This window comes from Myotis yumanensis, unplaced genomic scaffold, assembly GCF_028538775.1.
Source record: "Myotis yumanensis isolate MYYU_CA2020_CCGP unplaced genomic scaffold, mMyoYum1.0.hap1 SCAF_1, whole genome shotgun sequence".
Taxonomy (NCBI): domain Eukaryota; kingdom Metazoa; phylum Chordata; class Mammalia; order Chiroptera; family Vespertilionidae; genus Myotis; species Myotis yumanensis.
The window spans coordinates 152,040,415-152,055,375 of NW_027223752.1; the positions used below are offsets into that span (position 1 = coordinate 152,040,415).

General features: G+C 38.4%; 1 long non-coding RNA gene across 1 annotated transcript in view; it reads left to right on the forward strand.

Annotated features, from left to right (window-relative positions):
- The window catches only part of LOC139022158 (uncharacterized), a 76,707-nt gene that overhangs the window by 4,359 nt on the left and 57,387 nt on the right, over nucleotides 1-14,961 (forward strand). The window lies entirely within an intron of this gene.

Genomic DNA, 14,961 nt, shown 5'->3' on the forward strand with positions numbered 1-14,961 from the left:
GCGCTGGGCGCGGAGGTGAGGAGGCGCGGGGACGCGGACACCCCCCGATGATTGGCTGCGAATTACACGGGGAACAAGAGGCGCACGCGGCCGCGCTCCCCGCACAAATCCTCTCCGCGGCCGCCCCGCCACGTTTCCTGGCTCGCCCGCCGCTCCCGCCGCCCGCCCTCCCTCCGCGCCGGCTCCGGCTCCGGCTCCGCCGCCAGCACACAGGGCTGTTGATTATTTTCCTTTGCTGTCGGAGATAATTGTGCGGAGGGGCTGGGGGAGGGCGTTCCCGCCCCCCCGGGCGTGGGGAGCGTGTGTGCGGGTGCGGGGGTGTGTGTGTAAATAAACTTGCCGGGGTTTGCTGGCTGCGGGGGGTGGAGAGGTGCGAGAAACAGAGGGGAGGTCGTGTTTGAAGAATGCTCTTAGCACCTTAGCCCGTGGCTTTTAAGTAATTTTCTGGCACACCCAGAAGACTTTTACAAAAGAGTATCATTCAGGATTTTAAAGTAAGGGAAAACGGACCGGTGTTCTAGAAGGTCTTTTTTGAATAATATTGTACCAGAATCCAGAAAAAAAAAATGGTGATGTGATGCTTGACCGTCTCAAAATCAATTTCAATCTTTCTTCTCTCTCCCTTTCCACACTGCGCCTCTCTCTCTCTCTCTCTCTCTCTCTCTCTCTCTCTCTCTCCCTCTCCTCCCACCCCTTTCCACTTTCCCTTCCAGCCCTCTTCTTTTGCTATTCCATATGATTAAATATGATTTTTAACTTACTGCCCCCTTTTTAAAATTCCAAACTTTACTTAAACAAAAACTACTTCTACATTAATCTACTTTATACTAGTATGACTTCTTGACACTTGAGAAACGTAGTTTAGTAATTGAAAGATAAATCTTTTTACCACAGGTCAACTATAAATAAAACTCATAAATGCAGCTATGCATTAACTTCTTCACTGCCGACTTAAAGAAAAAGATATTCTGGATGCATGCTATTCTGCTATTGAAATAAAGTATGCTCTTGTGGAAATCCTTATGCAGTAAGATATAAAAATATGAATTCTTGATACATTTTGATAATATCAAATGATGATAGGTTTTTAAGCTAATGGTAAGCTACAGAAGTAGGAAAGGAAAAAGTTCAGATTGTTAAAAATGGCATTATAGAGCAAAATCTTGTATTAAAATTAAATCTCTATATTCTAAAATAATGCAGTAGTATAGTTTCAGAGAAGAAAGCAAATTTCATAATAAGTTGTTTCTTTTATAATAACAAAATGCTAAAAAGACATTTTATACCATTTTGTATTTGAATTATCCAAAGGTTGACCTTCACCATGTCAAGGTTCTGCCAACTATAGAGGATTGATTATTGATAAGATGTTCAGAACTGTGGTGTGCAGAAATGCAGGTGCTATTTCAAGAGTGGGCCACTATAGTAATAGGGGACATATTGTTTGTGGCTCAATGATTAAGATGCACGTGTTGTCACTTTTTTAAAAAATATATATTTTATTGATTTTTTTACAGAGAGGAAGGGAGAGGGATAGAGAGTTAGAAACATCAATGAGAGAGAAACATCGATCAGCTGCCTCCTGCACATCCCCCACTGGGGATGTGCCCGCAATCAAGGTACATGCCCTTGACCGGAATCGAACCCGGGACCCTTGAGTCCTCAGGCCAACGCTCTATCCACTGAGCCAAACCGGTCAGGGCAATGTGTTGTCACTTTTTAAACATAGAATAAGTTTGGTTATAAAATCAATCAAACTGCGTATTTGGCATTTATAGACAAAAACAACTGGCGCTTCATAATTACTTAAGTTCATTAATAACATTTTATATACTTTGTTAATGCCTTGTAAAAGCAAGGAAATAAATTTCCCATTTGAAAATTTTTTGAGCTAAGCATCACAGAAAATTTATCAGCAAAATGTAAGCAATTTTTAATGAGTGAAAACATACGAGGAAGATGATAGAGTCTTAAACATCTTTTGAAAATGAAATATCAGTCCAATGGTAGAAGTTTTGAAGTTTATAAATAAAACAGTGTTTGAAGCAAATAAAGACATCATGCTTTCTCATGCCATATTTGCTTGCCTTTTTCAGAATGTTCCAAGCTTACTTTCAAAATGAAACCTTAAACAAATGAGAGAAAATAAGGTCTTAATTCCAAAGAATTGTATTTTCCGGCTTATAACGGAAATACTACAGAACATTTAGACTTAATAATTAGAGCAACTATTCGTAACCCATATGTGTTATCTTATTACTCACTGTAGTGAGTAATCTGATGTTTTATTGTATCTTTGCAATAACCCTATGAGGTAGTTATTATTTTCATTGGAAACAATAGGCCTATAGAAAGTAGATATTTCTATGGAAAATTGAGACCCATAAAAATTAGATAACCTAGAGTGGGTCATAAAGTTAGTATGTGATAAGGCTAAAATTTGTACTCAGTCCTATGTATCTCTAAAGCCTTATGCTTATAACCTCTACCCTAGTCTCACTATCAATAATTAATTAATCAAAAACCCTCTCAGCATCCTAGAGCCATACTTTTAATTATGATCACAGACCCCCTCATTAATATGATACTAATTGAACACAGAGAACATATTATATAGACAATACATTGTAGCTCTGCTATAACATCCATTGCCTTGCCTCTGAGGAATTGATCCTTGGCCAATGTGATAAAGGGAAACATCAATTTTCTGGTCTGCCTCATATCCTTTTTTTTAAATATAATACTAATTTTGCCACTTGCATATCTGCTATGTCTCACCTTACTCCATGGCCTATGTTGTCTTCTCCAGGTTGAGTGTCAAAGTTTTTATAACAATTGCTGAGAACACTTAGTCCTCCACCAACTCTCCTTCAGAATCCACAGTTCTATCAAGTACTAAAAGTTAAGGTTTGTTCCCTCTGCAAAATGCCTGCTACAGCTTCTAATGCCTGGAAGTGGTTTGCGCTGTTCCTCTCATTTATGTGTTTTGAGATCTGAAATAGCAGTACAGGAGCTTCATTGATATCTTCATGTGGGAATAAAAAATTCCAACTGGAGTAGCGCCTGAAAAAGTATCCCACACTTTGCAGAAATTTTGTGTTGTGCTGTTTTTAATGCACTGCTGCTTTCCATAATGGTCACGATCAATATCATTGTCATTATCCTAGACTCTGTAAAAAGGTAGCTTACTTATTGTTACAAATAGATTGAAAAAAGTATCAGTGCAAAAGCTAGAGAAGTATATTTTTTCCATGTAACAATCCAGGGTGGGAATTTCAGATCAAAGGGTGGCTATTCTCTACCAGTGATTCATGGATCTAGTTTCTTTCCATCTTGTGACTTTATTATCCCCAAGGGAGTGCTTATCAACTCCATCTGGGAAGCAGAAGGGCAAGGAGGAGGCAAGATCCCTTCCTAAAGACCATGGTCTTGAAGTGACCCACAGCCCCGCCGCTCACATGCAATTGTCAAAAAGAGTCATGTGCCACAACAGCTGGCACCCCTTCCGGCCCCCCCCCCCCCCCCCCCCCCCAGAGTAACAGTGGAAGAAGAAGAACCTGCTGAAGAGGTTAAGTAGATCACACAGCCCGGAACCTACCTGGAGATTCCTCTTCCCATGGGTGCATGTTTGCTGATTACCACCCTTAGAGATTACCACTAATAGCAGTCTTAATGACTGGGGAAAGTTTGGCAACAATGAACAAATTATGCTTTCTTAAATACCTATAGGAGAGCCAAGCTATGGTTAAAATATTCAAACAAGAATTTGCTAAAGAATAAAGAAAGCAGAAATAACAGGAGCAGAGAAAATACCATAAGTCTAAAATAAATGGACTTAGAGATTAATCTTAGGCATTAGCAGAGGTAATCTTTAACTGTCCCTTCCCCTCCAATAAGGTATTCCCTATTAGTCACATTTTTTTTTTAAGAAAAACATCCAGGTTAGGAAAGGTTTGTGTAGCCCTCTCACCTAGCATCCTAGAAACCACCTCATTTCTATAAAATTACATCTGTGATATTATATCATGTTTATAGTCTGAAGACTGCCTCTTTCCACAGTAATTCACACTGATAAAAATATAATAAGCAAACTATTCATAGAAGGAATATGCCACTAAAACAAATAGGGAGTAATTTTTTTAACTCTCCTTTAGCTGTAGCTTCCTGGGATTTTTATTTATCTGTCTTCTTTACCAGAATGTGAGATCCTTGACATCAGGGATTGTGTTTTATTCAGCTGTGTCCTTCCTCATACATTGCCTGGCACATGACAGGTTCCCAAGACTGCAGCACACAATACATAACATGTGGAAGTAAGTTTCTCTTTGTTTGTAAGATAAAAATGCAAAACTCATAAAAGGGCATTCAGAGCCCTTCTCCAATTGGCCGCATCTTTTGAATCTCATCTCTTATTATACCTTGAAAGAATTCTCTATTTCAGCAGGTCCACTTCTTCCAGAAAACATCATTCATCTTACCATAACCAGATGAGAAATGTATTTTTAATAATAACCATAAGCTAAGATGAAGGTACTGTTATTTACATAAAAACTCTTGCTTATAATGAATTATTATATTATAATGAAATAATATTTTCAAATTCCTTAACTGAGCATTTAAAAAAAAAACTTTTAGAGTTCCCTTGGTGACTTAGGAGGAATTTGATGAAATTAGTTCTTAAAATCAATATTCTGCACACCTGTTATTTTCTTCCACTTTTAATTAAATATCGATACATCATTATTACAATGCTGACCTTCATATTCGAAGCTGCCACTCTTAACCTGCCAACATCAGGTCATGTGCTTTGAGCTTTTTTTTTTTTTTCCAGCAATAATAAATTTGTCTTAAGCTATCTACAGTTTCTCACCTTGTTTTTCAAATGACTAACAAGATGCATTTATGGAATGGCTAGCCACTGCTAAGTATAAAATCTGCGACTATTGAGGATAATGATAATGAATAGGTTCACAGGGTTAAACCCATTACCTGGGCCTCATTAGCACCATATTCAAATTAACTATATTCATCAAGTATACATATTCCCTTGTTTTTACATACACTTTGGACACTAGACAGATAAGTACCAAATACTATCTTGGGTATTAATTTTAGAATTGTTCTTCACAAGACCTAATTTGGTCAAGGCCCACTCTTATTGCTTCATGGCATTTCTCCTCATTATATAAATTCTCATTTCTATAAAATTATATCTGTGGTATTCCCTGGCAATTGTCTCCATACACAGAAACCCATATAAGGAAAGTAACAATGGAAGAAAGCAAGAAATGTAAGGCTCCAGAAGAACACTTCTTCCATAGGGTCCCGAACTTAGTTAGGCTTTGATGAACTATGGGCTTCCTTGCATATTACCATATATACTTGGTATGCTTTGTTCATTGGATTATTAGAAAGCTCAAGCAATAACATTCTGGCCTTTTTTCAAAGTATTTCCTCATGGAGGAAATAATGCATCAATTTGGTATAAAACACCAAGTCATAGCAAATAGCTTCCAGGCACTAACAGATCTAAACACATATTTGCCATTTAAACCCCAAGTTGCTCTTTAGGGTCTTTCATTTCCTCTGCATGGCAGTATGAAGGCATCAGTCATTGACCTTTATCCCAGGAAAATATGCCTTAGGCGTGGAGCTACCTGTGTGCCTTCCTGAAAGTGTCTCTCTTAAGAGAGATAAGTGATGAAGTAATATGGAGTTTGGAAACTTTGTGAAATATTGGCAATTATGAGCTGACCAGAAAACACTTCTTACAGCTCTGTCCATAAGTACCGAGTGTCACAACCATTTCCGGATCGCAGTCCAGAATGTGCCAGCTTCGGAGCCTTCTGCTTTCAGCCATTCTCTCTGCACAAAGTCTTATCTGATGGGATTGACTGAACACTGCAAAGCAAGTAACGGAGTCCCCTCTTGCAATCCCTCTCCTTATTTGCAGTCAAAACCTCAACACCAATAACTCAGCTAACTAAAGTTTTCCTTATCAGCCGTGGGCAAACTACGGCCCGAGGGCCGGATCCGGCCTGTTTGAAATGAATAAAACTAAAAAAAAAAAAGACCGTACCCTTTTATGTAATGATGTTTACTTTGAATTTATATTAGTTCACACAAACACTCCATCCATGCTTTTGTTCCGGCCCTCCGGTCCAGTTTAAGAACCCATTGTGGCCCTCGAGTCAAAAAGTTTGCCCACCCCTGCTAGCTCAAAGGATAGAGGTGGACTTTGGTTAAAATTAACTTGTAAGCAGAAACTGGACATTTTGTAAATATGCTTCTGGGTCTTCAAATTACCAGACAGAAATTTGGCCAATTATTCAAAACAAAGAAACAACACATCTCCAAGAATTTAACAATAAAGTTATTTCTAAAATCCCCCCTTTAAAGACATAAATCTAGGCTTATAAAAGTCATTCATTTTCAGCTCTGTAAAACTTTAAAATTAAATTTAAACTATTTTCTATTAACAATGTTCATTGAAATCATCATTTTGAATTTATCATTTTAAAATACAATAAAGAAAGTTTTTATAAAATGTCTGTGATTTTTCTTCTGAACTTGAGATTTGACTTCCAATGTCATCTGGATCTCTGCCTTTAAGACAGCACGGGTTTCTGGTATTAACTCACACAATATTCTATTCCAAATCAAACCCACTTTTATGCATGATTTTTTAAAAAGCATGTTTCCATTGTTTATCTTCAATTAACCCTTTTTAAAATAAAGGATTATTATCTTTCTTTGTTAAGAGGAAGAATTGAGGATAATATCCCTGAGTTGTTAACGTTCAATCTAGGGAGGGTTTTGTGTTTTTTTTTCTCCCCGTGCTGACCTTTGTTACGCCGTAGTTATAGCAACAAGAAGAGTTCCTTCTGTCTGTCTGTTGTGTTCTCTTTCCAAACCAATGTCCGTCTTTTCTATGCTGTTGTGTAATATGGAGAATGCTTTACGTGCATTGATTTCTTGATTTACTGGTGCATTTACCTAAAACAGCAATTTAAATAAAAATATTTTAAATAAATGAAATTAATTGAATTTGCATATTATATATGTTTTTGGAATAGGGATTGTTCATTTAGTTATTTTTTTTTTTATTTTAAGCTTCCTTAATCAATTTTGTAGTTTTTCTCAATGATCAAGTTTGTTTATTCTGATTGGAGGAGAGCTAGAAAAGCCTTTTCTAAGGGAGTAAGAACATGTAGTTTGTCTGCCAAACTGGGCCACACAATCTCACTATGACCTTGGGCATTTTAAGTCTCATTTTACTGATCTGGAATATCAGTTTAATTATAGTAATTACCTACCTCGCAGGGTTTGCGAGGTTTAATTAATGTTAGCAAAGTGTTGGAGCTCTTTAGTAGAACAGTACTATAAAAGGCAAACTACCTGAAAATCAAAACTCCCTCCTCCCCACATGGTACTTAGTTTTATACACTCCTTTCTTCTCCAGAGTTAATATCACATGTATTGCTTTTTTCACTTCCCTCCGTGTCTATATCTATGGATTTCCTTCTTGAGACTCACCTTGGATGAAAAATATGACCTCTACCTCACCTCTCTCAGTTTCACCATCACCCCCAGGGTCTCGAGCATTCCTGAATTCAACAAGATCAGGATTAACTGTAGTATCCAAGCAAGCAGCTGTGGCTTTGCATTTCTCTTAAGTCTGAGTCAACAAATTGCAGTCCACATTTGACATTGGGCCTCAAACATCTTTTGTCTGGGTCCATGGTATTAAATATAGTGCATTTGACTTCTAACCTGTTTCAAAAATTGGGAGATTTAAATCACTATCTTCCGTCCTGGATATAGTAGCTAGAGCTACATTAGCGACGGAGGTCTTTCATTTGCCAGCATTCTTAGCGTTCCCTATTACTATCTTACCTTTGTCCACCTAAGCATTGCAATTTGCAACTCAGGGCCTCTGAGTACATTTGTGTTAGCTCTTCACTGCACAACAATGCCTGGCCAAATGGACAAGTAGGAGCTGGAATCCAGCCCATTGCTCTGCTTGCCAAGACATGTTCTGTTGGGTCTAATTTGCACAAAGCATTCTAGGGACCAGAAATGGCCTGGTTGGTATTCCAACCAACGATAAGTCAATTAATTAGAGCACTGAATGTCACAGCCACCTTAATTAGAATTAAGAAATTAGCATCCCATCTCTGGAATGATACCCCATAAGACTATATCTAGATTAAGCTTAAAAATCATATTCAATTTTATCTTTACCCCTTTCTTGTAGACCCCCCTTTTTTTTTTATTAAAACACATTACAATACAAACTACTTTTCAAATAAGGTGTAAATAATATGAGGATTTTAATTGTGCTAACTCAGTGCAGCTGAAACAGACTACTTTTAGTTGAAAATGAACAAAATGACTGAAAGAGTAATGTATATTGGATAATTATAATAATATTATATTTCTTTCTTTGGGGACACCTGCTCTTTGAAAGAAGGAGCTATTGTTCACACACTAGTCTTTTTCTGTTAACTGCTAACATTTTATAATGGTGGCCTTGCTTGAAAGAGCCGTTGTTTTTGCCTATTTGTAACTTGGCTCTTTCAAAATACATGATGATTTGATAGCCTTTCCAGCATTTCTATTTTTAAAGCCATTCTATTCCTGTAATTTTGGCTACCTTATATTAGTAAAAAAAAAGAAACAATTTTGTTACCCAGTGACAGCACTAATTGGTTTACGCCTTTTTTTTTTTTTTTTTTACCAAATCAAAAGTCCAAAATTTGAACAATGTCCAACGAGAGCTAATATCTAGATAATTTACTGACCACTAATCAATTTACCAAAGAAATCCAGATATGTATATTCGTTCCTTATGCAAAAAGTAATATAACTTTATTCTTCAACTGTAGGGAGAAGGAAGAACGTCAGATTTCTACTGAGTACATGTAAGAGAAAGTTACTGAAGCTGGCTTAAATGATGAGTCCCAGGTCGGGCAGGCTCCAGGCAGGAAGCAATCTGTGGTTCAGTATGTCAAGTGTGGTGCAGGTCCCTCCCATCTCTCCTCTCACTTACCCCCATCATTTTGGCTCTCCCCTCAGGCAGGTTTCTCTCGCAGTTACTGTTCCAGTCATCACATCCAGGCATAAAACGCATTCAAGAAGAAAAAAGGACTGTCGTTTTGTGTCTTTATCTTTAGAGTCATAAAATCTCCCACAAGCACTGAGGCTCACTTCCACTGAGACCTCATTAGCCAAAATTAGGTCACATGCCACACCGAAACCAACCAGTCTCAAAGAGAATGAGATTGACTTGGTCTTTTAAGTTTCTGCTGTTCCTGGAGCAGCAGATGAGATCATCCTGAAGCACATGACAGGGTGGTAGATGAGAAATATCTGAACATAATCATAGTTTGATTGAGAAAGAGAAAGAGGAGGTAGTGGGGTCGGATGGATGTTGGTCAGACTAGTATCAGTGTCTGTTGTCCTTATGTATAACTTCATCACCTCATTTCTCCTCTCTCAGAAAAGCTAACCAGCCCGAAATCTCATGGATCTTGCCAGATTATGCATGATAAAAAGGAAGCCAGTTTATGGATGCCAGCGCTTTATCATGAATGAATTAGTGATTTATAATCTGTTAGGAATATCTTTAAGTATAGCTTGTTTATAGTAATATGACTTTCTGGGCAAAGTTTTGATTTATCAACCTTTGTTTAATGAATCCTCTTACTAGTTAATAATCTAAGAACTTCTGTGCTGTGATACACAAATCAAGAAATATCTAAGCTGGAGATACATGGGATGGAACTAAAAACTGTGGCTATGAAAAGAAAGCAAAGAGAATGAGGAAGTTAAGCCAAATTAAATTACAAGAAATGGTAAAAAATTTTATAATATGGCACCTCTATTTCCATAATTAAATTCATCATGAATAATTTCCTCAGACCTTCTGTTGGCCCTTAAAACTATTACTTTAACATATTTGCAAAGTATCAGAAGAAAAGTAAATAGCCAGTCTTTAAAATTTCAATTGACCCTCAAACTGACTCAAATTTGCAGAAATCTGGCATAATTTTAAAGTAAATAAATAGAAGCTACACTTAGCAGAAGGTTCCTAACATAAACAAAGCTGTGCACGTTTTGTTTATTTATGGAATTCATGCAAAGTGTCATATTCATTTAAAAATATTCAGTACAAAAGTGATTGATTTAAAAAATGGAATAGAATTAAGGAGTATAAGCATTCCTTAAGTCAAAACTTTTGGTAAAAGGAAGAATGACTATTTTTTGTAACATTTTACTTGGGTAAACATTTTTCTCCTTTATATCTGTTCAGGTTTTTTAAAGGTTGACTGTGAGAAAATAGCCACCGTTTCTCAAAAATGCATTTGAATTGGGATGTGACAAACTCCACCCTTCATACAACACCTGTCTATTGCTCAAGGTTAAGTGCTGGAATATGTGTGAAATTTCCTATATTAGTCTTTTTCATTCAATGAATTTTTACAGCATCCCAAAAGACAAAATAGTTTAAAATCCTTACCCTTGTGGAACTCACATTCTACTGCCATCTCCTATTCATCTGTGGCCATGCACTCTTCTTTTCCAGGATGATTATTCCTTGTAATATTTTAACTGAATAAACATTTCCTAAATACCAGTTACTGCACAGCACAGTGTGAAGTACTGAGGGAATGACAAACTGCCCTGGAGAAACTAATAATCTGAAGAGTACTCAGATAAGGAGAAAACAAGAGAGAGAGAGAGAGAGAGAGAGAGAGAGAGAGAGAGAGAGAGGAGATCTAAAGACAATTATCTCACTTCTCTTTGAACAAGAATTTATATGAATAGGTAAAGTGTAACAAAACACAGATTCTGAAAACTTCTATATTGGAAGTGTAAATAGAGTGTATGGATAGCAAACAGAAAGGACTAGACATTTGGGAGGGTTGGAATGCTCCTCAGAAAGACCGCACAAAAGAAGTCCGCTCTGTACTAGAAAGACTAACAAATGGAGAAGAGCAGAATTAATATTTAGTGAAAAGAAATTAGTGTACGCAGAAGCTGAGGGAACACAAGTGAAGTGTATAGCAGACCCCATGAATGGTGTGTTGTTGAATGTGGCTACAATAGAGGACCTCCAAGAAGAGAAAAAATGATGGGAAATGAGACCCATGAAGAAGAACTGAGTCAAAATGCATGTAATCTTTAACGTTATGTTGAGGAAAAAGTCTTGCTCAGTAGTAAAAAGGCAGTAAATGTTCTGAGCACAGGATGTTTACTATCAGGTGTTGTTTTTTTTTTTTGTTTTGTTTTTTTCTTTTAAAGGTGCCTTTGACTTACCTTAGAGATGATTTGGAGGGAGGAGATTTTGTTCCTTAAGAGCATTTTTAGGTCTCAAATCTTTGCTGAAAAATGGAAGAGGAAGGAGACCAAGTAGAAAATTTTAGTTATGCCTACAGTTTACTCAGGGAACAGATGAGCTTCAGAAGACAAGGAAGGTGAGTCGGAAAGAGCCACCAGGAAAAGAGACAGTGACAGGAAATCCTGAAAGAAAGAGTATTCCTAAACTGCTGAGTTTTCTACAGAAATAGTAATGCTGTAAGTTTCAGAAAGGCCTCAAAGACGCTGCTTGGGACAATCTTAGGGTTGTATTCAGAGTAGTTTTATTTTCACCACTAATAGGTTTGGGAAGAGATGGGAGACTCCCTTTACTATTCCTGCTCTGAGTGCAACCCCACAATTAGGTTCTGCTCATTCATGTGCCCAAATTGCAGTTACTTTTATTATTTATTTTATAGAAAACTATTATTTACTAGAGGCCCAGTGCATGAAATTTGTGCACGGGGGCCGGGGGGCCCTCAGCCTGGCCTGCACCCTCTTGCAATTCGGGACCCCTTGGTGGATGTCCGACTGCTGGTTTAGGCCTGATCTCACAGGCCTGCCTGATCACCCCTAACCACTCACCTGCCTGCCTGATTGCCCCTAACCACTCTGTCTGCCTGCCTGATCGCCCCTAACCACTCTGCCTGCCTGCCTGATAGCCCCTAACCATTTGCATACCTGCCTGATCACCCCTAACCATTTGCATACCTGCCTGATCACCCCTAACCACTGTGCCTGCCTGATCAACCCTAACCACCTCTGCCCATGCCCCCGCCTCCGCAGCTTCATCCTGGAATGACATCTGTAAGGGTTCAGCTATATGGTCTAATTAGTATATTACACTTTTATTATTATAGATATTTGAAAAAATACTCAGAAACCAGAGGTGTTTGTTATATATTTGAGCTTCCCTCAAATGGAGCCAACACATATGGCAATAAGGATTCTCTGCCATTCAGAGAAGAGGTTAAAGGATTTATGGTTATTGTGGATAATTATTCAGCTAAGACCATCACCTTTGTGATCTCCAAACCTCCATCAAGATGATGTAGAGAGGTCCATAGATTCTAATCTTTGCATAATTCCCAACACTCACCTCCTCATCAGGGTCATCAGGATCATCAAGACTCATCTCTTTATGTACTTCATCACTACTTTTGTAGGTTGCAACCAGAATCCCTGGATTCCCAGGGCATAGTTCATATTCCATACTCTCATTTACATACAGCTCTGTACATCTATCTTTCAGTGTCTATCTCCCTGGTTCCTGAAACTGTTTATCATTAGCAAAGCCCCTAGGTCCTCAACAACTGCTCTGAAAATTCCCTTTGTCTTCTTGCTTCTTGCTGAAATGTGGCTCCTTTAGAGGCACTGAATGCCCTGTAGCTCTCTCAAATGTCCATGATAGGAAGCTTCATCCTTGTTCTTCACTGCCACTTAGAGATTAGTTCGTGCTCCCAAACACTCCCCTTCCCTGCTTTAATATTAATGTCATCACACTGCGTTATCTGCTTCTGTTCTGAAATCATCTATCTAAAGGACTTTGGAGTTCTCCTTAATCTTTGGCAAATTCAACCTAAGCTCCTTGCTTACTCCACCGTCTTTTCTTGATTCTGGGATTTCAGCTCATTCCTCCCCTCTATCTAGAGCTCATTCACTCTGTTGACAGCAAAATTTCTTGAAAGAACAGTGTATATGCAATGTCACATTTCCCGCCTCCCTTTATTTATTGAACTAACTCCAATCAGGTTCTTGTCAAGATTTCCAATGACTTGTACCTTGTTATGTCCAAAGATCAATTTCAGTCTTCCCCTCATTTGACCCATCTGCAGCATTTGACATTCTCTTCACATGGGTTTTAGGAAACCACTCTCCTGATTTACCACCTGCCTTGCTAACCACTGATGTGACCTAAGGTTTAGACTTTAGACTTCTTTTACTTATCTGTCTACACTCACTCCCTTCCTAAACTCATCCAATCTCATGGCTTTAAATTGCATCTATATACGTAAGACTCCAATATGCAAAACTTCAATCTGGACTTTTACAACTAAATATTTGAAAACTTTACATAAATTATCCGAGATTGAACACCTCTCTTCCTAACACCACTGAAACTGACCCTGAGTTCATGGCAACTACAACTCCAGTTACACAGATTAGAAATTATAATGTCATTCTTTACTCTTTTTTATCTCACAATCCACATCTAATTTATTAGTAATTCCTATTTTCTCTACAATAAAAACATATCAAGAATAGGACTGCTTTTTTACCACCTCAACCGCTAACGTGCTGGTTGATACAACCAACCAGCATCTCTCACCTCCAGTCCCTCATGACTGGTCCCCTCCTTCCCCCTTCTCTCCTACAGGCTATCATTAGCACTGCAGCTACAGTGACCCTGTTAAAACAAACGTCAGGTTTGTCATGTCACTGTGTGATAATCCCAGTGGTTCCCTGCTTCCCTCAGTGTGAAAGCCCAATATCTATAGTGACTGAAAAGGCCAACCTAATCTGGCTCCCTTTCACCTTTCTACGTAATTTCCTCCATGCTTAGTCACTCCAGTCTCCTTGCTATTCCTGGAATTGTTAAGGTTTGCTCTGCCTCAAGATTAGGCAGTGCTGTTCCCTCTGCCTGGCTTGCTCTTTCCTCCCCCACATCCACATGCATTATTCACTTCCTTCCTTCATGTTTTTACTCAAACCTAGAGGTTGTTCTCAGTGAGGACTTACCTGTCCACTTTTTAAAATGTTGCCTTACCAACTGGCAGGCCTATTTCCCTTTCCTGCTGGGGATGTTTACATTTGTGTCAGCCTGACTGGGCCACAGAGTACCCAGATGTGTGGCTAAAGATCATCCCTGGTGTGTCTGTGAGGGTGTTTCTGAATGAGATTAGATTTGAATCTTTACACTGAGTAAAAACAGATTGACCTCCTCAGTGGGGGTGAGCCAATCTGATGAGGTCCCAAATAGAACAAGAAGACAGAGGAAGGGAGAACCGAGACTCTCTTCATGATTGTTTTCTTTTTTTTTTGTTTTGTTTTTTTTTTGTTTTTTTTATTTTTTTTTATTTTTTTATTTTTCGCTTAAAGTATTACAAAGGGTATTACATAAGTGTCCTTTTTTCCCCCCCGCCCTTGACAAACCCCTACCCTCCCTTACTCCCCAGTGTCTTATGTCCATTAGTTATGCTTATATGCATGCATACAAGTCCTTCGGTTGATCTCTTACTCCCCTCCCCCCTGCCCCCCAACTCTCTCTGGCCTTCCCACTGCAGTTTGACAATCAGTTTGAGGCAGCTCTGCCTCTGTATCTATTATTGTTCAAAAGTTTGTAATGGTCTTTATTATCCATGAATGAGTGAGATCATGCGGTATTTTTCCTTCATTGACTGGCTTGTTTCACTTAGCATAATGCTCTCCAGTTCCATCCATGATGTTGCAAATGGTAGGAGTTCCTTCTTTTTAACAGCAGCATAGTATTCCATCGTGTAGATGTACCACAGTTTTCTAATCCATTCATCTACTGATGGGCACTTAGGCTGTTTCCAGATCTTAGCTATGGTGAATTGTGCTGCTATGAACATCTGGGTG